Source organism: Rousettus aegyptiacus, unplaced genomic scaffold, assembly GCF_014176215.1.
Source record: "Rousettus aegyptiacus isolate mRouAeg1 unplaced genomic scaffold, mRouAeg1.p scaffold_m13_p_3, whole genome shotgun sequence".
NCBI lineage: Eukaryota > Metazoa > Chordata > Mammalia > Chiroptera > Pteropodidae > Rousettus > Rousettus aegyptiacus.
Genome location: NW_023416306.1, coordinates 80,758,126 through 80,782,246, shown reverse-complemented (window position 1 = coordinate 80,782,246; position 24,121 = coordinate 80,758,126). Strand labels below are relative to the sequence as shown.

At 35.4% G+C, this 24,121-nt stretch overlaps 1 protein-coding gene across 13 annotated transcripts in view; it reads left to right on the top strand.

Moving 5' to 3' along the window:
- PEAK1 (pseudopodium enriched atypical kinase 1) overlaps positions 1-24,121 on the top strand; it is a 255,006-nt gene that overhangs the window by 77,940 nt on the left and 152,945 nt on the right. For 6 of the 13 annotated variants that reach the window (XM_016144084.2, XM_016144089.2, XM_016144075.2 and 3 more), the window contains one exon: positions 8,788-8,887. The exons of the other annotated variants lie outside the window; for them this stretch is intronic. The gene's annotated coding sequence lies outside the window, so the exon portion shown is untranslated. The remainder of the gene's footprint in view (positions 1-8,787; positions 8,888-24,121) is intronic. 13 annotated transcript variants of the gene reach the window in all.

Here is a 24,121-nt window from a genome sequence, read left to right as displayed (position 1 = left end):
CATATGAGTTCTTTTAGTAGGGTCTTACAGTTTTTATTATATAGATCCTTCACGTTTTATTAAATTTATTCCTATGGGTTTTATTCTTTTCATTGCAACTGCAAAAGGAATTATTTTTTCCACTTCTTTTGACACTTCATTATTAGAGTTTTGGAATGGTATGGATTTTTGAACATTAATTTCGTATCCAGAGACTTTACTGTATTTGCCTAGTGTTTCTATTAGTGTTCTTGTGGAGGCTTTAGGGTTTTCTGTATAGAGAATGATGTCATCCACAAATAGTGATAGTTTGACTACTTCATTTCCTACTTGGATGCCTTTTATATCTTTCTTTTGCCAGAGTGCACTCGCTAGGACCTCCAATGTCATATCGAATAACAGTGGTGATAGTGGACAGCATTGTCTTGTTCTTGATCTTAGAGGGAAGGTTTTTAGTATAATGTTGGCTGAGGGTTTATCTTATAAGGCCTTTTTATATTAAGGTACTTTCCTTCTATACCGATTTTGTTAAGCATTTTGATCATTAATAGATGCTATATCTTGTCAAAGGCTTTTTCTGCATTTTGATATAATCATACGATTCTTATATTTTAATTTGTTTATGTGGTATATCCCATTAATCAATCTGCATTTGTTGAACCATCCTTGTGCCCCTGGGATGAAGCCTACTCGATTGTGGTGTATAATCTTTTTAATATGTTGCTGTCTTCAGTTTGCTAGTATCTTATTTAGGATTTTTTCATCTGTATTCATAAGAGATATGGGTCTGTAATTTTATTTTGTGTGTGTTATCTTTACCAGGTTTTGGTATCAGGGTGGTACTGGCCTTATAAAATGAGTTGGGGAGTTTTGCCTCCTCTTTGATTTTTTGGAAGAATTTGAGGACAAAGGTATTAAATTTTTGAATGTGTGGTAGAATTCACTGGTGAAACTATCTGGTTCTGGGCTTTTAATTTTTGGTAGGTTTTTGATGATTGTTTCAATTTCCAGTTTTCCAGTTCTTCTTGATTCAGTCTAGGAAGGTTGTATCCTTCTAAGTACTTCTCCATTCCTACTAGGTTATTAAATTTGTTTTTATGTACTTTTTAAAAATAGTATTCTTGTATGATTCCTTGTATTTAGACAGTGTCTGTTGTGATTTCTCCTCTTTCATCCCTTATCTTGTTTATTTGTGTTCTTTCTCTCTTTTCTTTAATGAGTCTATTTAAAAGTTTGTCAATTTTATTAACCTTCTCAAAGACCAGCTCTTCGTTGCATTTATTTTTTCGAATTTTTTTGTTTTCAATTTAATTTAATTTTCTAATTTAATTATTTCTTTCTACTAATTTTAGGCTTTATATGTTCTTCTTTTCCTCATCTTTTAAGATGAAACATTAAGTTGTTTATCTGGGCTCATTTTTGTTTTTAAAGATAGACCTGTAATGATATGAACTTTCTGCTTTTTACCACTTTTGCTGTGTCCCCAAAATTTTGATATGTTGTACTAAAATTATCATTCGTTTTTATGTATCTCTTGATCTCTCTTTTTATTTTTTCTCGGACCCAGTCATTCTTTAGTAGCATGTTGTTTAATCTTTATGTATTTGTGATTTTTTCCACTTTTTTTTTTTACAGTTGATTTCTAGTTTCAAAGCATTATGGTCTGAGAATATGATTGGTATGATTTCAACCCTCTTATATTTGTTGAGGCTATCTCTGTGTCCCAGTATGTGGTCATTCCTTGAGATTGTTCCATGTACACTAGAGAAGAATGTATAAGCAGCTGTTTTGGGATGAAAGGCTCTGTAAATGTCAATATTGCCCAGTTGGTCTAATGTGTCATGCACAGATGTTATTTCCTTATTGATTTTCTGTTTGGATGATCTGTTTATATCCAGCAGTGGGGTATTTAGTTCCCCTACTATGACATGTTTTAGTCTGTTTCTCCCTTTAGTTCTGTTAGTAATTGCTTTATATATTTCAGGGCTCCCTGATTGGGCGCATAGATATTAATAAGTGTTGTGTCTTCTTGGTGCATGATTCCCTTTATCATTATGAAGTATCCCTCAGAATCTTTCTTTACATTTTTTATTTTGAAGTTTATTTTTTCCGATATTAGTACCGCTACTCCCACTTTTCTTTAAATGCCATTTCTTGAAATATTATTTTCGCTCCTTTTCCTTTGAGTCTGTATTCATCTTTTAAGCTGAGATGTGTCTCTTGGAAGTAGCATATGATTGCATTTTGTTTTTTGGTCCAATCTATGACTTTGTGCCTTTTTATTGGTGAATTCAGCCTATTTATATTTAGGGTGAGTATTGAAATATGAGGTTTTTCTATAACGATTTTATCTTTTGCTTTCTGTGAGCTTGTTCTTTCAATTGCTTCATTTTTATGGCCTTTTTTTTTTTAAACCTTGGTTGGGTTTTGTGGGTTTTCCCTCTGGCCTGTCTTGTTTTATGTTATATACTTCAGTTCTGAATGTTTGGTGTGTGGTTATCATTACAAATACGGAAAGGATAGTTTTATACATACACAGTCATCCCTTTTCTTCTACTTGTGTCATATCTCCATTCCTCTTTGTGAATTTGTTTCTTAGAATCCTCTCCTTTTCAGTCATTGTTGTCTCAATTTGTCCCTATGTATGTTGAACATTCATTACTATCTTGCTATGGCAATTCTCTTCTAACGTTTAAGCTTATAATTCCGTGTTCTTAGTAAGGGTTGCGCTCCTATGCTTCTTTCTGCCTGCTAGTTCTTTTAACCCTAGTTATGTATTGTGTGTGTGTGTGTGTGGCGTGTGTGTGTGTGTGTGTGTGCGCGCGCGCGTGTGCATGAGAAAGAGAGAGAGAGAAAGAGAGAGAGAGATTGATTTTCTTTTAGGTGAGCTGACCCCTTTCAATATTTTCTGTAATGCAGGCCTAGTAGTGGAGAATTCCCTCAATTTTTGTTATGTCTAAAAAGGTCTTGTTTCTCCTTGATATCTAAAAGAGAGTTTTGCTGGATGCATTATTCTTGGCTGGTAGGTCTTTTCATTTAATAGTTTGAATATTTGATTCCACTCCTTTCTGGCTTGTAAGGTTTGTGCCACAAAGTCCGACAATAATCTAATGGTTCCCCCCCCACACACAGGTTACCATCTTCTTTTCTCTAGCTGTCCTGAGAATTCTTTCTTTGTCTTTGATTTTTGACAATTTTAATATGTGTCTTGGAGAAGGCATTTTTGGGTTGAATTAATTAGGTAGGTGTTCTGTTGACTTCTTGAATTCTAAACTGCAATTCATACTTGAGATTTGGGAAATTCTTGTCAACTATTTGTCAGAAAATGTTTTCTAATCTCTGCTCCTTTTCCTCCCTTTCGAAAATTGTCATTATTTGCATATTCCCTTTCCTGATGGTATGAGCTAGTTTCGTAATTCTCTTTTATTAGTTTTTATTCTTCAGTTTCTCTCTTCTTCCTGCTGATTTATTTCTAGATTTCTGTCTTCGATATTACTGATACTTTTCTTCATTTGCTCAACTTTTCCAAGCTTGTTATTTCATTTTTCATTTATTTCAGTGTGTTTTTCATCTCCAGAAGTTCTATTTGGTTCTTTCTGAGGGTTTCAATCTCCTGCCTAAAGAACTCGTTTTGCTACTCTAGTTGTTTTTTCAGTTCCTGAAGTTGTTGATATGAATTATTTTGGGTCTCGCTGAGTTTTTTCAGAAGTACCATCCTGAATTCTCTATCATTTAAGTCGCATATTTCTATGTCTGTAAGCGTATTTTCTGGAGATTTTTCTGTTTCTGAGCTGCCTTGGTGGTTCATCGTGTTTAACGGACTATTTCTCTGCTCGGGCATTAATGAAGTGAATTCATTTCTTCCCCCCCCCCCAAAAAAAGATTTATAATATAAAGATCTCTCTTTAGCCTGTCGCAGATGAACTCAGTGAGAAATGAAACCAAGAGAAAACATAAAAATGGAGCTAAGAAACATAATAAAGAACCAGTCAGAAACAAGGAATGCAATAACTGAAATGAAGAAAACATTAGAGGGAATCAACAGATTAGATGAAGCAGAGGATCAAATCAGAGATTTGGAAGAAAAGGTAGCAGAAAACACCCAATCAGAACAACGACAAGAGAAAACAATACAAAAAAGTGAGGATGATTTAAGGGACAACATCAGGGGTACCGACATTCACCTCACAGTGGTACCAGAAGTAGGAGAGTGAGCAAGGAATTGAAAACCTAGTTGAAGAAATAAAGATGGAAAACTTCCCTAACTGGTGAAGGAAATACATATACAAGTCCAGGAATTTCAGAGACTCCCAAACAAGATGAACCCAAAGAGGTCTACATCAAGCCATATCATTAAAATGCCAAAGGTTAAAAACAGAGAATCTTAGAAGCAGCAAGAGAAAATAATTTACCTACAAGGGCGCTTCCATAAGACTGTCAGCTGATTTCTCAACCGAAACTGCAAGCCAGAAGGGACTGGCATGAAATATTCAAAGTGATGAGAAGCAGGTTCCTTTACCCAGCATGGCTTTCATTTAGAATCAAAGGAGAGAGAAAGGGTTTCCCACACAAGAAAAAAATAAAGGAGTTTTTCACCATCAAATCAGTATTACAAGAAATGTTAAAGGGATTTCTTTGAGAAGAAGAAAAAATAAAAATGAATAAGAAAATATCACAAAGAAAATAATTCTCACTGACAAAGGCAAACCATGAAAGCAGTGGATCAACCAATACTAAAGCTAGTACAAGGTTAAAAGGCAAAAGTAGGAAGATCATGTGTAATTTCAATAGTAAATTAAGGGATACACATAAACAGAACAGAATTAAGAAGTAATGACAAAAATATGTGGAGTGGGTGAGTAAGATGGTAGTGGTTTTAAAATATGTTCAAATCAAAGGGATCATCCACTTAAAATGAACTGTTATAAACATAACTTGGTATATATGAAGCTCAAAAAATCTAGAAGAGGCGTACACAAAACGAGGAATGAATCCAAACACAGCACCACCGAAAGTCCTCAGTGTACAAGAGAAGAGAGCAAGAGAATAAAAAAGGAATAGAGAAGAACTACAAAAACAATCAGAAAACTACAAGATGGTAAAATATACCTACTTATCAATGTTCATTTTAAATATAAATGAATTAAATACTCCAATCAAAAGACGAATGGATAAAGATATGATAATTATGTACAGTGGAATCTTACAGTTTGCAACAACATGGATGGACCTAGAGAATGTTATGTTAAGTAAGTCAATGAGAGGAAGACAAATACCATATGATTTCACTTTTATGTGGAATCTGAAAAAAATAAAATAATCGAACAAACAAATCAAACTCATAGATACAAAGAACTGATGGTTGCCAGAGAGGAAAAGGGTTGGGAGGCTGAGTGAAAAAGGTGAAGGGTTAAAAGTACAAGTTGAATGTTAGAAAATAGTCACAGGTATATCAAGTGCAGCTAAGGGAATATAGTCAGTAATATTGTAATAACTACATGTGGTGTTAGGTGGATACTGAATGTACTGGTATAATCACTTTATAAGTTATATAAATGTGTAACCATTATGCTGTACACCTAAAACTAATATAATATTAAATGGCAACTGCAGTTGAAAAATTTTAAAAGTTGAAAATTTACATAATTTTCTAAAATCACACAACTTGTAGGTAGTAAAACATACTATTGCATAGCTAATTAAATTTTAAAAATTAAAAATGTATAGTAAAGTACTTAAGATTCATAACAGGAGTTGCATTTTAGAGAGAAAAGCATGTACTCATAACCACAGTGGGTCCTGTTTTTTGGCACGGTTGGAATTAATGGGAACGACTAGCTTACAGATGGCCTATTTGTAAGCTAGGTCAAAAGGTTTTGATAGGGATGTATTGAAGGATCTTGAGCAGGAGAGTAGGATGGCTAATATAGTAAGAAGATTATTTTGAGCATAGTATGCAAAATATTTTGGAATGGAGAAATCAGAAGGCTATGTAGGCCAGAGAGAGGGTGGCAGAAGGAGAGTGCTAATTTTTTGATATTAATAGATTTTGGGAGTGGATGCAGAAGAAATTGCTCAGAATTGAGAATGGGACCCCTGAGCACATCTCATTTTAGTGGACATTATAGAGAAAAGCATTGAGAAGGAGATCAGAAAGTAGAAATCAAATGTTAACCAAGATTTTACAGTAGCACCCTTGGCTTCATCTCTACCTGGAGGCCAGATTTTTCTTTCAGCATTCTGTATTTGTTCTTTGTCCTCAGACTTTTTCTTATTTTGAGCTTTCTCTTCTGGGAGAGATTGTGGATGAAAAATTTTTTATTTTTTAACTCAGTAATTGTTGTTTTTTAAAATATTTCCTCCAAATTCTGCTTGAAAACAGTACTTTCTTCTTTAGCTCATCTATCTGTACCTTCTATTACACATGTAAAAGAAACAAGTTGATACTTTGGACATTCTGCTTGTAAATTACCTTAGCTAGAAGTAACAGTTTATTACCAACATTTTCTGTTTTTTTTTCCCACTTACCATAGACAAATATTTTGCCAGTTTTTCTGTTACTTTTTAAAAGGGTCTTCTTTTCCTTCAGTTTCTGATAACATTTTACTCTCCTTTAAGCTGTCTTCTCAAAACTCATCAGCCTTTTGCTAGTGAAAACCTCAGGGCCCTTCCAGTTTTTGCCTCCCACCCAATCCCAAAGCCATTGTCATATCTTTTTTGTTATGTCATACTCCAGTTCCAGGTACCAAGTTCTGTTCTGTTTAATTATTGCTGTTTAATAGACCACCCCAAACCTAGTCCCAGAACCTATATTGCTCTTCGTAACCTAGCCTTAGAAGTCTGTCAGTGTTATTTCCACCTTGGATACAAGTTAAATGCCAGCCTGGATTTAAGAAGGGTATTAGACTCCATATCTTTATGGTGAGGTGACAAGTTTATATCATAGAAGAGCATATGGAATAGGAGCTATTATTGCAGAAAATTTGGAAAATACAGTCTGTCACAGACAGATAAAATACGTAGGATTACAAAGGAAATCAATAATTAAAATATTGTTGCCAAACTAATTGTGATAGGGTACATGTGCATTTTAAACACAATACACAACATGATGCAGTGGAGCCTGTAGTAATTTAGTAAATTTGTAAATATGGTATTAGTTGTTTTAGAGGTTTGAGAAAATAATTTACTTTTTCATCTAAGTTCATGGATCTCCTGAATTCTGTCTACAGAGCCTATAGCCTTTAGATTCAGAACCCTTGGATTAATGTAATGCTATTAACAGAAGTTATAATTCTATACACTGGGCTTTGAATTGGTGTGAAGGGAAGGAGAGTGAGAAGACAGAGACTGAAGGGCGGACACTATAGGTTAAGTTCCACATACTACTATTTATTTACCTTTTAAGCTGATGGTTTTATTGTTCTTTAGGTAGAGACTTAAATGTATTTATGTAATGAGGGAAAGATGCTAGTGAAGAGAGAACGTTGAATATCTAGGAGAGATAAAAGATATTTAAAATGTTTCTGAGAAGGCAGGAAAGGGTATTGCCTTGAGGTTAGGTGAAAGCATTAGTCTTGGACAAGAGGAGAGGCAAAAGGAAAGTATTTGTGGTTGCTCTTCCTGTGTCAGGTCATGTGACATTCTGAGAGAAATAGTGATATAGTAAGTTTCAGCACAGGAACAAGGGAGGCCAAGGAAGACCCCAGGACTTTTTACAGTAAAAAGTCCTGGAAAATATGAGAATATTGGGGAGGAAAAGAGGTAGCGAAATAGGGATAAAAAAAAATAAGTGATACTGTAAGTGATTGGATGTAGAAGACAAACTGCCTAGTTTACAGTTTTGTTACTGCATTTTGTTCTATTTACCATGGTTATTGATACAAAAGAAGTGGAATGAGAATAACATGCAGTTATGTATTTTGACTTTTGCTATTTAGAGTTAACTTCTTTTAAGTGTCTTGTTTAGCATATGTAGTTAATGCTTAGAATGTCTTGCCACAAAATAACATAAAAGCTGTGGAGCTGCTTTTTTATGTATGTTTGGAGTCAATAGTAAAAAGCATTACATGTGTTTGCTACTTATGGCTAGATGGAAATTGACCTCAAAGGGTCCCTGGTTTTCTTCTTCATTAGCCAGCAGATGGCTTACTACAGTGTTTTGCTCACTGTCTTTATTTAATGCAAGGGTAATGCATCTCTGTACACTAATGAGAAGAGCTGTACAGTATAGAAGCTCATATCAGCTTTTAGCCACACATTGATCTTTCACTAAATGATTTTATTAAAAACCAAGCTGCTACCAACACCTGGTCAGCATATTTGTTTTCAAATTGCTTTGACTTTCTAGTAAGTCGATTCTGACTTTAGTGTGTCTGTCTTAGAGAAGAGGTATTTTTTTTGTCAGTCAAAGAATTATTTGAGAACTTTTGAAATATTAAAAAAATTTAAATTTCAGGTCAGTACTATATATCATAAAAATCTTAGGTTCCTAGGCAAAAATATTCATATATACGTGACTATGGTATGAAATTACTTATTCACAATATTGTGCATGCACGTGTGCATACACATATACACACCCAATATTGTGAATGTTGTATATGTTTTATGTTATATAAATATGTTGATACTTATATACAAATATATGAAAGTATACATGCATATATATTTTATCACAATTGAAATATTTTTAACTATTATGGGCACTATATATCATATATAATATTGCAAATATGTATATATTTATAGATGTATATTTTGTGGAATGTTCAGGCTTTCTTTATAGTCCCCATCTTCCCTTAACAGCTGCTGCTTGGCTACCCTTAAGGCCAAGGGGTACACACACCTGCATGAGGACCTGTCCTGGAAATGGGCTCGGCCACCTGAGCTGAATCTGGAGTTCAAGGTAGTTGAAAAGTGATCTCTGAGATTATACCCAGTAGGGTGCTTAATCTTGGCCCTTTGCACTGCACATTATTTGCAGAGGGGTGTGGCCACATGAGGGCCAAATCCTTTTGGGCCAAAGCCTTGATCTAAGGGTAGTAGTGATTTTAATAGTAATTTTTTAATAGTACTACCAAACTTGATTGCCTCCAACATTATTTCTTCCTTTTGTTGTGTGGCCAGAAGGATTTCTCTAAAACCAAAACCATTATCACAACCTTGCTTGAAACCTTTCAATGCTTTGCATTTTCATTGGGTTAAAGTCCAGACTTCCTAAATTGTCCTGCTGAAGATTCTTTGTGGCCCTTTCTGGTCATTGCTTACTTTTTATCTTTACTGCTTTTCAAACTCTGTTGTTTCCATGCCAAACAAATACAATTTTTTTCCTACATAACTTTGCATAGGCTATAGGTCTGTCAAACTGTCCTCTCTAGTATATCTATACACTCAGTTAAAATAACTGAGTTAACACTCAGTTAAAATGTTATATAGTCTGGCAAGCCTTTCGTCACTTCCCCAGGAAGAATTAAGTCCTCCTGTCCTTCAATATTTACATTGTGATTTGTACAGTTCTATTTTAGCACTTGTTTCACTGTGTATTATTTGCATATCTGTAAACCTCACTCTCTGCCTTCAAAGGCAGGGACAGTTTGATTCACCATGGTATTACAGCTCTAATAGTGCCTGTTACACAAGTGCTTAATAAATGTGCATTGAATGAAGAATGTAATTAGTGTAGTGCCTTAAGTGTGAATTGCTTTAAATATAGGATTGTTTATAGTAAATTGTTGCATAACCAAGGTGATTAAGGAATAGAGTATTCCATTAATTGTTTTTGCTGTGTAACAGCCAATTACAAGTTCTCAGTTTAGATAATTTTAATGCTAAACAAAAGGGTCTGTGTAGAATTTATAGGTTGTTGTTAATTCATAAGATACTTCAGCGTAATCTGAATCATATGGCTCTTTTAGTGCTATGGTTGAGGAAACTGTAAGGGATTGAGTGGTATCTGTAGTGTTTCTTTGTCATAAGCTGGACTTTGTTTTTACAGTTGACTCTCTAACACACTTATTTACTTACTATTTTGCCTACCTAAGCAGCATACTATAAATTTAACACTAGGTAAAAGGGATTCACAATTGCATTACTATCAAATGTAGTTTTTAAAATGCTCAGAACACACAGGCAAGTAACATACCAAAAGGTGCGTGCACTATCCAAATTCACCAGACAGCTTTCTGCATTCAAGCTGTGTTCTATTCAGTGAAGTCCCTGCTGAGCCCAGGTGAGGTCTTATAAACTGAGCTAAGCAATTAATTTGATGGTACTTTCTGGGCATATAACATTATATTAGTTTCAGGTGTATGGCACAGTGATTAGACATTTGTATAGCCTATGAAGTGATTAACCCAAGAAATCTAGTACCCATCTGACACCATACATAGTTTTTGCAGTATTATTGACTGTATTCCCTATGCTATACTTTATATCCCCATACCGTTTTGTAACTACCAATTTGTATTTCTAATTTGTATTCTTCTTTTATACCTACTCCCAAAACCCTCTCCCATCTGGCAACCATCAAAATGTTCTCTGCATCTATGAGTTTGTTTCTGTTTTGTTTGTTTTGTTCCTTAGAGTTCACATGTAAGTGAAATCATATATCATTTGTCTTTCTCTGACTTAGTCCATTCAGCACAATACGCTGTAAATCCATCCATGTAGTTGCAGATTGCGAGGTTTCATTCTTTTATTTGTTTCTTTTTATGGCTGAGTAATATTCCATTGTGTACCACCTCTTCTTTATCCATTTATTTGTTGATGGCCACCCAGGTTGCCTCTATGTCTTGGCTATTGTAAAAAATGCTGCAGTGAACATATGGATACACATGTCCCTTCAAAGTCATATTTTGGGTTTCTTTGGTTAAATACTGAAAAGTGGGATTACTGTTTCCTTCCTTGTCTCTTATTATAGACTTTGTTTTTAAAGTCTGTTTTATCTGATATAAGTATTGCTACCCCAGATTTTTTTAAATTTCCATTTTAAATATTTTTAAATATCTTTTCCCATCACTTTACTTTCAGTCTGTGTGTCTTTTGATCTGAAGTGAGTCTCTTGTAGACACTATATGTAAGGGTCTTGTTTTCTTATCCATTTAGATAACCTATCTTTTGATGGGAGCATTTAATTATTTTTTATTTGAAGTAATTGATGTAGTTATTGTCACTTTATTATTCATATTTTTGAAACTTTTTTTCTTAAAGAAGTTCCTCCAACATTTCCTATAATACTGGCTTGGTGGTGAAGAAGCTCTTTATCTGTCCTTAGATTCTGAATGGTAGCTTTGCTGGGTAGAGTAATCTTGGTTGTATATCCTTGCTTCTCATCACTTTGAATATTTCATGCCAGTCCCTTCTGGCTTGCAGTTTCGGTTGAGAAATCAGCTGACAGTCTTATGGAAGCGCCCTTGTAGGTAAATTATTTTCTCTTGCTGCTTCTAAGATTCTCTGTTTTTAACCTTTGGCATTTTAATGATATGGCTTGATGTAGACCTCTTTGGGTTCATCTTGTTTGGGAGTCTCTGAAATTCCTGGACTTGTATATGTATTTCCTTCACCAGTTAGGGAAGTTTTCCATCTTTATTTCTTCAACTAGGTTTTCAATTCCTTGCTCACTCTCCTACTTCTGGTACCACTGTGAGGTGAATGTCGGTACCCCTGATGTTGTCCCTTAAATCATCCTCACTTTTTTGTATTGTTTTCTCTTGTCGTTGTTCTGATTGGGTGTTTTCTGCTACCTTTTCTTCCAAATCTCTGATTTGATTCTCTGCTTCATCTAATCTGTTGATTCCCTCTAATGTTTTCTTCATTTCAGTTATTGCATTCCTTGTTTCTGACTGGTTCTTTATTATGTTTCTTAGCTCCATTTTTATGTTTTCTCTTGGTTTCATTTCTCACTGAGTTCATCTGCTCTTCTCCTAAGTTCACTGAGTATCTTTATAACCAGTGTTTTGCATCTGGTAGATCGCTTGTGTCCATTTTGTTTAGTTCTTTTTTGGAATTTTCTCCTGTTCTTTCATTTGGGACATGTTTCTTTGTGTCCTCATTTTGGCTGCCTCCCTGCATTTGTTTCTATGTGTTAGGTAAGATTTTTAAGACTCCTGGTCTTAATAGAATGGTTTTATGTATTATTAGGTGTCCTGTGGGGCCCAGTGGCACAGTCGACCCTGGTCATCTGATCCAGGTGCTCAAGGTGTGTTCCTTGTATGGGTTGTTTATACTTTCCTGTTGTAGTTCAGCCTTCGTTGCTATTTGCACAACAGTGGGAGTGATTGACCCTCAGGCTGATTAGATGTGAGTATTGGTGGTAAGGGACCAACCCTACTGAGCGGGATTCACTTTAGCAGGGCTCTTGTGCCTCCCCAATCTGCCTTCTGTATGTATCCTCCTTAGATGCAATCCTGGGTGGTGCTTTGACTCCAGTTGAAACCAGGCACTGGATGCACTCACCCAAGGGCCTTCTGGGAAGGGCCCAGCTGCAGGCCAGGTTTAGACATAGCCTGTGCACTGCCCAGGGGCACCTGGCAAAAGTTACCAGGCAGTCCTCAGTTGGCTGCCACCCATGTTTGTCTGAGTTACCTCAACAGGTCAAGCTATGAACCAAGGCAGGTGGCTGCTAGTGCCAGGCTTGGGGCTTCTCAGCAAGAGGTATGGGGCATGCCGAAGCCAGATGCTGCTTGTTTGACTTCTGTTAGCCTTGGGAAGATTTTAGGAAAGTCTATAGCATGAGCCAAGACAGGCTATCTGTATGGAAAAGAACACTCACTGTTGGCGGCTTGGGTAGGACCACAAGTTGGGAGAGGCGGGGTCTCAGGGAATCACCTGTGTATGGCAACCTGTATTAGCCTGGTTGATGGAGACTCAGAAATGGTAGTCACTTGGGTTTGCACACTGGGTGGGAGGAGGGTTCAACACTCTGCCAGCACTTCTGTTTGGGAGAAAGCTGCCCCTCTAGCCCTCACCCTGAAGTCAGACAACTCATTTCCTCCCCGTGTGTCTCTGGCACTCTGAGCAGCTGCCCCAGCACTGGTGCTTAGACTGACTGAGTCTGTCATCGAGTAAGTCCATATGCGGGCCCTTTAAGAGCCCTCCATCTCACTCAGTCACAATCTCTGCTGGTTTTCACAGCCAGAGGTTGTGGGGACTTATCTTCCTGTCACTGGAACCCCGATCTGTGGAGCGGGAACCTCTCACTCCTCTGGGATGACCTCTGTAGCCAGAATATCCCTCCTGATTCTCAACTGCTACACAGAGTTTGGGACCAGTTCATTTCGCATCTCCACCCCTCCAGTCTTGAGATGACCTCTTATATGTCCCTAGTTTAGGACTTCTGTTCAGTCAGACCTTAGGCAACTCCCAATGATGGTTGTTCAGTAGTTTCGTTGTAATTTTGATGTGGTTGCGAGAGGAAGCTAGCACAGCGTTTTCCGCCATCTTGACCAGGATCCCCCCAGCTTGATTCTTTTTAAATCAAGAATTTGGAATATCTATCAGATGTGTATTTTTTTATTGTCTTTCAGAAACTTTCATTTTAAGTGTGACTTGTTATTTAGATGCTCTGTTGTTCAATGGCTCATCTCAGTTTGAATCCTTATCTTTTAATCAGTTTCCAAGCTTGTCTTGTCCCTTGAAATGCATCATAATAATGCAGTATTTGGAACATAATTATTTTATGAAAGTGAATCATGTTGATTTACGTAGACTGGTTGATCTAAGTGTTAACTTGAATATCCTACATGAAAGACAGACAGACAGACAGACAGATAGACAAACATAAAGGATTAAGTAATTTTTAAGAATGTGAATGTTAGAGTCATTAATAATAGAAACAATGGACCCTATTATATTTCTTTTAATCTTCCTGTCCATTTTGTGAGAGTAGGCAGTATTAGCCTCATTTTACTGATGAGGAAAACTGAGGTTCAGGGAGCTTGCACAGCTGATGAGTATTAGAGGTGGGATCTAGTCTGTGATCCCAGTTTTCTTTTTATAATAGCATATAGCTTAAGTGAGACACATTGCTACATCACTTAAAGTAAGCTTTGATCTTCATTGTTTTCCTGTTCTGTTTTCTCAAAATGAAGTTAGAGCCTTATGGAAATGCTATTGTTGTAGAAAAATGCATTTATTCAATAGCATTAAGCATAGTTTGAGAATTTTAACATTTTAACACAATTATAAAAATTTTTGTTAGTGTTATATAATGTACAGTATATTTGAGAATCTGTCAATGCTGGAAAATATAGTTTCTCCATCAAATAAGATGAGTTAGCTCTGTTTCAATAGGTATATTTTATTTTAAAAATACAGTAGCATTTAATGTTTCAAATGCTTTTAAACTTAAGGGCTTGTTTTATCCTTGCTATAGAAAGAAAATAGGTGAACTAAATACTAAATTTTTTTCATTTAAAAATTTTAAATTTGTGATTGTAAGAAGACTGTTACATATAGCATAATTTTCTAAGATTTCATTTATGAGTTCTGTGTCTTAACGTTTCCTTTTATAAGTTTCAAATATCACTTTGTCCAGGCATACCAGCCCTAGATATATTGATCTTACTTAGAACACTTTGCTTTTGGAGTTAAAATGTGTTGACAGACTAGAAAAGAATAATGACCTACTTTAGCAATTTGAATTCTAAGGCACAGCAGCGATTATTTTCAGAAAAGTTGATGTTGAAACTGTAGCACTCTTAGTTCTATTTAAATGACTTTATTATGCCAGAAGGGTAGATTTAACAACTTATTTATTGGTATTGGTGAGGAAAGTGACAGTTCTATAAACTATAATTTTTGATCCTCAGAGCTTTGGTTTGTGGCGTAGGTTTTGAGTCCTTGCTCCTTCAGTTAACGCTATGGAAAGAGGCAGGTTTTAGGAAGAATGCAACTTGGTTTTTGTTTCATTCTCCATTTGTTAATTCATTTAATAATGATTCCATTTGACTGATAGACCTTAACCATTGTTATATGCCATAGCCAATGTATCCATTTAAAAAATGAATTGAAATGGGTTTTATATTAAGAGTATGCCAGTTCTGAGTTTTATATTGGCACATGCCTCAGTGTTAGCAAACGTGGTGGCATTGGTCTGCCTTAATCTTTTTTGATAAACTTTTTTGATGAGATTCCAATCTGAGCTAGTTGTGAAAAGTGCTCCCCTTGAAAGTCTCCTTGTAATCAATACTCCCTTCCTTTCATCTCTTTAGAACCTCTGATCTTTCATGAAACTGAAAGAGTTTATGTTATTTTGCTTTAATATTTTGTTACAAAAATTAAGAGAAGCTTATGCAGAATGAGGATATTAACTTAGACTTCGGTGAATGCTAATGTGGCAACTCATGGTGGACCCTTAGATAACTTCAGGATGAGGGCTGGTCACCGGAAACACCAAGCACATAAACAAAGGGTTGAGGCTTTGGACTATTAAGACCTCTTCAGAGCGGGGAAAGGTTTAGAAATTGAGTTTCATCATGTGTCTAGTGATTTTATCTATTATGCCTGTATATTGAAACCCCAGTAAGGATTCTAGACACCAAAGATCACTGGAGCTTTTTGATTGGTGAACACATTCATGTTCTGGGAAAATGACACATCTTGACTTATGGGCAAAGGGCATGGACGCTCTTTGTTTGAGAAATGCAGGTGACTTGGGGATTCCTGAAGTTCAGCTGGCATCTGAAGTATGTTTAGTCTTGTATGGGTTAATGCCTTTTGACTTGTGTATTCTACACTTCTGAGTGGTTAGTATCAGAAATGAAATGAGTATGTTCATTTAAGATTGAAAGGGAATAGTGGTACATTTGTTATAATTAATGAACCACTATTGATACTTTATTATAAAATAAAGTCCATAGTTTGCATTAATGTTTACTCTTTATGTTGTACAGCTTCATGGATTTTGACAAATTCATAATGTCATGGGTTTATCATTACAGTATCATACACAGTAGTTTTACTGCCCAATACAACCCATGTATTACCAATTCATCTCTCTTTCTCTCTCTTGTCCCCAAACCCCTGACACCACCATTCATCTTCATTGTCTCTATAGCTTTGCTTTTGTCAGACTGTCATATATTTGAAATCATAAAGTAGTGTTTTTAAGTGGCTTCTTTCACTTAGCAATATGCCATTAAGGTTCCTCCATTTATTTTTGTGGTTTGATTGGCTAATGTATTTTTATTGCTTAATAGTACTCCATTTTGTGGATTTACCAGTTTATCCATTAAACTATTGAAAGTGTATCTTGAGTGCTTCCAAGTTTTGGCAGTTATGAATAATATTGCTATAAACATTCATGTGCAGACTTTTAAGTGGATGTTGTTTCTCAAGTTAGAGCAAAATTGCTGGATCATATAGTCAGGCTAAGTTTACTTTGTAGGAAGATGCCAAACTGCTATACAAAGTGGTTATACCATTTGCATTCTCACCAGCAATAAATGAGAGTTCTGTTATTCCACATCCTTGTCAGCATTTGATTTTGCCATTGTTTTGAATTTCATCAATTCTAATAGTTGTGTAGTGTAGTATTTCATTGCTGCTGTTTTTATCTTGACATTTTTAACGTTATTTTCTTTTTTACATTTGGCATACAATATTATATTAGTTTCAGCTGTACAACATAGTGATTAGACATTTACATACCTCTGAAGTAATCATTTCAATAAGTCTAGTATCCATCTAGCACCATTACTAAAATATTATTGACTATGTGCTATAATTTACATCCCATGACTATTTTTATATTTGGCATTTGTACTTCTTAATCCTTTTCACCTTTTCTTCCCCTTCTCCCAACCTCCTCCCCCCCAGTTGGGTGAATATCAAGTTGTTCTCTGTATCTCTGAGTTTGTTTCTTTTTTGTTTGTTTCTTTATTTTGTTTTCTACATTCCACAAATGGCAAGATCATATTCTTTTTTATGGTCGAGTAATATTCCATTGTATATGCGTACCACATCTTCTTTATCCATTCATCTATCAATAGACATTGAAGTTGCTTCCGTATCTTGGCTATTGTAAATAATGCCGCGGTGAACATAGGGGTGCATATATATTTTTGAATTGGTGTTTTAGATTTCTATGGTTAAATACCAAGAAGTAGGATTGCTGGGTCATTTGTTAGTGTTATTTTTAATTTCTGGGGAGCCACCATGTTGTTTTCCATAGTGGCTGCACTCATGTACAATTCTACTAACAGGACACAAGGGTTCCCATTTTGCCAGTCCTTGCCAGCATTGTTTTTTGTTGCCTTTTTGGTGATAGCCATTCCAACATGTGTGATATGCTATCCTATTGTGTTTTCAATTTGCATTTCTCTGAGGGTTAGTGACCTTGAGCACTTTTTCATATATGTCTGTTGGCCATCTTTATGTTTTCTTGGGGAGATATCTGTTTAGGTCCTCTGCTCATTTTTTAATTGGTGTGTATGTATGTTTGTGTTTGTGTGTGTGTGTGTCTGTTAAGTTGTATGAGTTTATGTATTTTGGATATTAACCCCTTATCTGAGATATCATTGGCAAATATCTTCTTTCCTTCAGTAGGTTGTCTTTTTGTTTTGTTAATGGTTTCCTTTGCTATGCAAAAACTAATTTCATGTAGTCCATTCATTTATTTTTTTCTTTTGTTTCCTTTGCCTGGGGCAATATATCCAAAAAATAGTAGAAAGAGAAATGTCAAAGAATTTATTTCTTTGTTTTCTTCTAGGAGTTTTATGGTTTCAGGTCTTATACTTAAGTCTTTAACCCATTTTGAGTTTATTCTTGTATGTGGTATAAGAAAATAGTCTAGTTTCATTTGTGTGCACATATCTATCCAGTTTTCCCAAACCATTTATTGAACAGACTGTCTTTACCCCACTATATAGTCTTGCCTTCTCTGCCATGTAGGCATGGGTTTATTTCTGGTCTCTGTTTTCTGTTTCATTGATCTATGAGTCTGTTTTTATGCCAGTGCCATGCTATTTTGGTTACTATAGCCTTGTAGTTTAGTTTACTTGCAGGTTGCATGAGACCTCCAACATTGCTGTGACTATTTGTGGTCTTTTGTAGTTCCATATAAATTTTAAGATGGTTTCTAGTTCTGAGAAGAATGTCATTGTTATTTTGATAGAGATTAAAATGAATCTCTAGATGGTTTTGAGTAGTACTGTCATTTTAATGATGTTAATTGTTCCAATCCTGAGGCATGGTATATCCTTCCATTTATTTGGGTTGTCTTCAATTTCTTTAATGTCATATAGGATTCTGAGTACTGGTCTTTTACTTCCTTTGTTAAATTTATTTCTAGTTATTTTATTCTTTTTGATGCAATTGTAAATGGTGTCATTTTCTTAATTTCTCTCTCTGATGGTTTGTTATTGATGTATAAAAATTCAGCCGACTCCTGAATGTTAATTTTACATCCTGCAACTTTATCGAATTCATTTATTAGTTCTAATAGCTTTGTTAGCTCCACCATTAGTTCTGGTGGAATCTTTAGGATTGTCTCTATATTGTCTCTATATGTCATTTGAAGATAATGACAATTTTACTTCTTCCTTTATAATTTTATTTGTGTTGTCTGATTGCTGTGGCTAGGACCTCCAAAACTGTGTTGAATAAAAGTGATTAAAGTGGACATTCTTGTCTTTTTCCTCATCATAAAGAAAAAGCTTTTAGCTTTTCACTATTGAGTATGGTGTTAACTGTGGACTTGTCATATATAGCCTTTATTATGTTGAAGTATAGTCCCTCTCTTCCTACTTTACTGAGTGAGACATTTTATCATAAATGGATGTTGGACTTTGTAAAATGCTTTTTCTTCATCTGTTGATATGATCACATGATTTTATTCTTCATTTTGTCAATGTGATGTATCCCATTAATTGATCTGCAGATTTTGAACCAACCTTCCTTCCAAGGATATATCCCATTTGATCATGGTGTATGATCTTTTTAATGTATTGCTGAATTCAGTTTACTAATATTTTATTGAGGATTTTTACATCTATATTCAAGGATATTGGCCATCGTTTTCTTTTTTTTTGTAGTGTCTTTGTCTAGTTTTGGAATCAGGGTAGTGCTGGCCTCATAAAATGGGCTTGGAAGCCTTCCCCCCTTTTGAAGTCTTTGGAGAAGTTTGAGGATAGGTGTTAATTCTTTGAATATTTTGTAAAACTCACCTGTGAAGACATCCAGTACCAGGGTTTTCTTTGTTAGGTATTTTTTGATTAATGATTCAATTTTGTTAGTAGTTATCAGTCTGTTCATATTTTCTGTTACTTCTTGACTCAGTCTTGGAAAGTTTATGTTTTGGGGAATTTATCTATTTTTTCCCAGCTGTCCAATTAGTTGGCATATAAATGTTCATAATATTTTATCCATTTTATTACTACGGTGTCATTTGTCATATCTCTTCTTTCATTTATGATTTTACTTATATGAGTCTGCTCTCCTTTTTTTTTCTTGGTGAGTCTGGATAAAATTTTATCAATTTTGTTTATATTTTCAAAGACCCAACTCTTGGTTTCATTAATCTTTTGTATTGTGTTTTTTGGATTTTTTTTTAGACTATTTTATTTATTTCTGCTCTGATTTTTATTATTTCCTTCTACTCACTTTGGGCTTTGTTTATTTATTTTTTTCTAGTTCCTTTAGGTGTAAGTTTAGATTGTTTATTTGAGTTTATTTTTGTTTCCAGAGGTAGGTTTGTATCGCTGTAAATTTTTTTTCTGTGTATTGCTTTCACTGTGTCACATTGATTTTGGGTTGTGTTTTCATTTTCATTTGTCTCCAGATTTCTTTTGCTTTTCTCCTTGATTTAATTGTTAACCCATTCATTGTTTAGTAGCATGTGTTTTAGCATCCATGTGTTGATGTGTTTTTCAGTTTTCTTCTTGTAACTTTATTCTAGTTTCATTCCACCGTTGTCAGAGAGCACTCTTGATTTAGTCTTTTTAAATTTGAGACCTGTTTTGTGGCCGAATTTGTGGCCCATCCTGGAAAATGTTTCATAGGTATTATGCTGCTTTGGGAAGAAATGCTCTAAAAATATCAGTTAAATCAGTCTGGTCTAATGTGTCATTTAAGGCCACTGTTTCCTTGTTGATTTTCTGTCTGAATCATCTATCCATTGACGTCAATGGAGTTCAAGTCCCTTGCAATTATTGTATTATTGTTAAATACTCTCTTTATGTCTGTCAATATTTCCTTTTTATATTTAGGTACTTCTGTTTTGTGTGCATAAATGTTTACTTCTTGTAAATGTCCCTTGTTATATCCTTTGTTTCAAAGTCTATTTTGTCTAATGTGTTACTACCCCAACTTTTTGTTTTGTTTTATTTCCATGTATTAAATATATATTTTTTATTCCTTTATATACAGTGTCTGACTATCTTTTGATCTGATGTGGGTCACTTGAAGGCAGTATGTATTTGGGTCTCTTAATGCATTCAGCCACCTTGTGTCTTTTGATTGGAGCATTTAATACATTTACATTTAAAGTAATTATTGATAGTAATATAGTGATTGCTATTTTATTGTATTCTGATTATTTTTGTAGATCTCTGTTTCTTTCATATTTACCCAATTCCTTCTCTTATATGTTGATGTGTTTCTATAGTGTTGTCTTTGGATTCCTTTCTCTTTATTTTTTTGTATATATCTTGTAGACTTTTGATTTGTGTTTACCATGGGCCTTATATATCAAGCTATGTTTATAGCAGTCTATTTCAAATGCATGGTTGCTTAAGTTTGAACATATTCTAAAATCACTACCATTTTTACTCACCATCCCTACATTTATGTTTTGTTAATTTTTACTTCTTTTGTGTGTGTGTTTGTATGTATTCCTTACTATACTGTTGTAATTACACATGATCTTCCTACTTTTGTCTTTTGACCTTCATACTAGCTTTATAATTGATTGATCCATTGCTTTTACTGTTTGTCTTTGTCGTTGAGTTTTTTTCTTTCCTCTATTTCTTATTTATATATATTTACATATAATTTACTTTAAGAAGTTTCTTTAACATTTCTTGTAATACTAGTTCAGTGGCGTTGAACACCTTTAGCTTTTTCTTGTCTGGAAAGCTCTTTACCTCCTTCTTATTTCTAAATGATGGGCTTTCCTAGTTAGAGTAATAATGGTTGTAGTTTTTTCTCATTTATCACTTTGAATATTTTATGCCATTCCCTTGTCATTTTCAAAGTTCCTGTTGAAAAAGTCAACTGGTAGTCTTTTGGGAGCTTCCTTTTATGTAACCAGCTGCCTCTTTCTTGCTACTTTTAGGAGTCTCTTTTTGTATTTAACTTTTGGCATTTTATTTTTGATGTCTTGGTATTGGCCTTATTGGGTTTATCATTTTGGAGACTCTGCATTCTCTGAACTTGTATTTCTGTTTACTTCACCAAGTTATGGAATTTTTCAGTCATTATTTTTTCAGATGTTTTCAGTTCCTTGACCTTTCTCTTCTCATTCTAGCATTCCTATGATGGATGTTGGTACACTTGATGTTATCCCAGAGATCCTTAAACTCCTCTTATTTTTTAAAATTCTTTTTCCTTTTTGTTGGTCTCATTGGGTGTTTTCTGCTACTTTGTCTTATAGATTGCTGATTTGATTGTTTGCTTCATCTACTCTACTATTGATTCCCTCACTCTAATAAATTCTTTCAGTTATTATGTTCATCAGTTCTGATTGGTTCTTTATGTTTTTTGTTGCCCTTTGTGTGTGTGCGTGTGTGTGTGTGTGTGTGTATCACTTTGTTGATGTTCTTACTGAGTTCATATATTCTCTCAAGTACAATGATTATCCCTGTAACCACTGTTTTGAAATTTGCACCTGATAGATGTTTGCCTTTATTTTGTTATTTTTTTTTTCTGGAGTTTTGTCCTGTTCTTATATGTGGAATATGTTTCATTGTCTCTTCATTTTGTCTGACTCCATGTACTTGTTTTACTGTATTAGTTTGGTCTCCTTCATTTCTGGCTTGACAGAGTGGCTACATGGAGAAAGTGTCTTCCAGGACTCTGGTGCCATTGCCCTAGTCAGCTGAGCCAGGTACTACAGGGGTGTCACCTCTGGGATTTCTGTGTGTTTTCCTGTTGTAATGGCTTCGATTGCTTCTGACAGGTCTTTGGGGGAAATTTATACTTAGACGTACTAGCTGTGATGGCTGGCTGCAACTACAATGGACAAGCTGTGTTGTGAGAGCTGATTCCATGGTGCTTTGATGCCAGCTGAGGCTGCCTTTTGGATGTGTTGATTGTGGAGCTGGTTAAATGGGGCTCTGGTACAGTCTAAAGTTGGCCAGGTACATTTTGTCTCTAACCTCTTGGGAAGGGCTTTAGTGCAGGTCAGGATCAGCCACCACTCATATAGGGTTAGGGGCTTCTTGGTAGGAGCTACAAAGAGATCTGAAGTTGTTTGTTGCTTGTATAATATTTGTTGGTGCTTGGGAGAGGCTGTGTTATGAAATGAAGCTGGCAACCACTTGTTTCCCTCTTTGGACCATTTTTGGACACTACTGTGTGAGCCAGTGCCAGTTGCCACTTGCAGCAGGCTTGTGGCTCCTTAATTGGAGTTATTTATATAGGCCAAGACTTACTGCCACTTATACCAGGTTTGGGGCCACCTTATGAGAATTATAATGCAAGTTGAGACTGGTTTCACCTTCTGTTTAGGGGCAACTTTGCAGGAGCTACAGTGCACACCAAGTCTGGCTATTGCTTATATGGAGTGTATGGACTTTTGAAAGAGTCTGTAGCTCAATCAGAGGGCAGCTGCCACTTGTATGGGATTTGCAGACTTTTGAGAAAGGCTGCAGTGCAAGGCTAGGGCAGCCATCACTCATGTCATGTTTGTGGTCCCGTGAATATTTCTGTAGCATGAGCTGAGACAGGTCGCTGCTATGAAGGAGGTGCTGGAAGAGGCTTAAGCCCTACCAGCATGTTAGGTGGGGCAGAGTCTCAGGGAATCAGCAGGGTGGGCGGAGTGATGTTAGCCAGGTTAATGGAGAGCATTGATTTGGTGCCTGCCTGTTCCAGGCCTGCTGGAAGGGAGGAATGCTCAACAAAGAAACAATGGTGCCTGCCAGCACTTCTGTCCTGGAAGGGAATTGTCCCAACCCTGCCCCTCTAGCCCTCCACCTGAAGTTAGTCAGTTTTAGTTTCTTCTTGTATGTTCCTGATGCTTTTCAAGTTGCTTCCCCTGTGCTGGAACTTATTTAGAGAAGTGAGTTTGTGCGAGTGAGTTAAAGATGTTGAACATCTTTAAGAGCAGTATGTCTTATTTCCCACAGCCATTTGTCTCTTTGGGATACAGTCCCCACTGGTTTTCTCAGCTAAGTGTTATGGGATCTCTTTCTGGTGCCCCAGCCTGGGCATTCCAGTGTAGTACTGTATCCCCTCTCTCCTCAGTGTGTCCTGTGCAGGTGATATATCCTCTTGTTTCTTCATCACCATACACTGGGTATGGGACCTGCACACCCAGGATCTGTGTCTATATTTCTCCTAGCAGTCTCAACGTGACTTCTTCTTTATAACCTTAATTATAGGAATTTTGTCTAGCTAGTCTTCAGGTGATTTTCAGTGCTTTTTCTATAATTTAGTTGTAATTTCGATGTGGTTGTGGGAACAGGTGATCTCATAGTTTAGCCTTTTTTGTTGTTGTTGTTGTTTTTGTTTTGTTTTGACCAGAAGTCCTCATTGTTTTAATTTGTAATTCTTTTACGAGCATGTAATGTTGAACATCTTTTCATATGTGTATTTTCCATCTTATATCTTTTTTGGTTTGGTGTCTGTTCAGCTCTTTTTCTACTTTTTAATCATGTTATGTTTTCTTTTTTGCTGAATTGAAGAGTTCTTTGTATATTTTGGGTAATCCCTTGTCTTTTGCAAATGTTTTCTTCTAGTTTGTTTCTTATCTTTTCATTAGAATGTCTTTTGCAGAAAAGTTTTTAATTTTAATGAAGTCCAACGTATCAGTTTCTTTATTTCTTGGATTGTACTTTTTAGTGTTATATCTAAAAAGCATCACTAACTCAAGGTCAGCTAGATTTTTTTCCTATGTCATTTTATAGAAGTTTTATAGTTTTTTTGTTTTAAATTATATCTGTGATTCATTTTGAGTTAATTTTTTATAAATTTTGTTTTACAT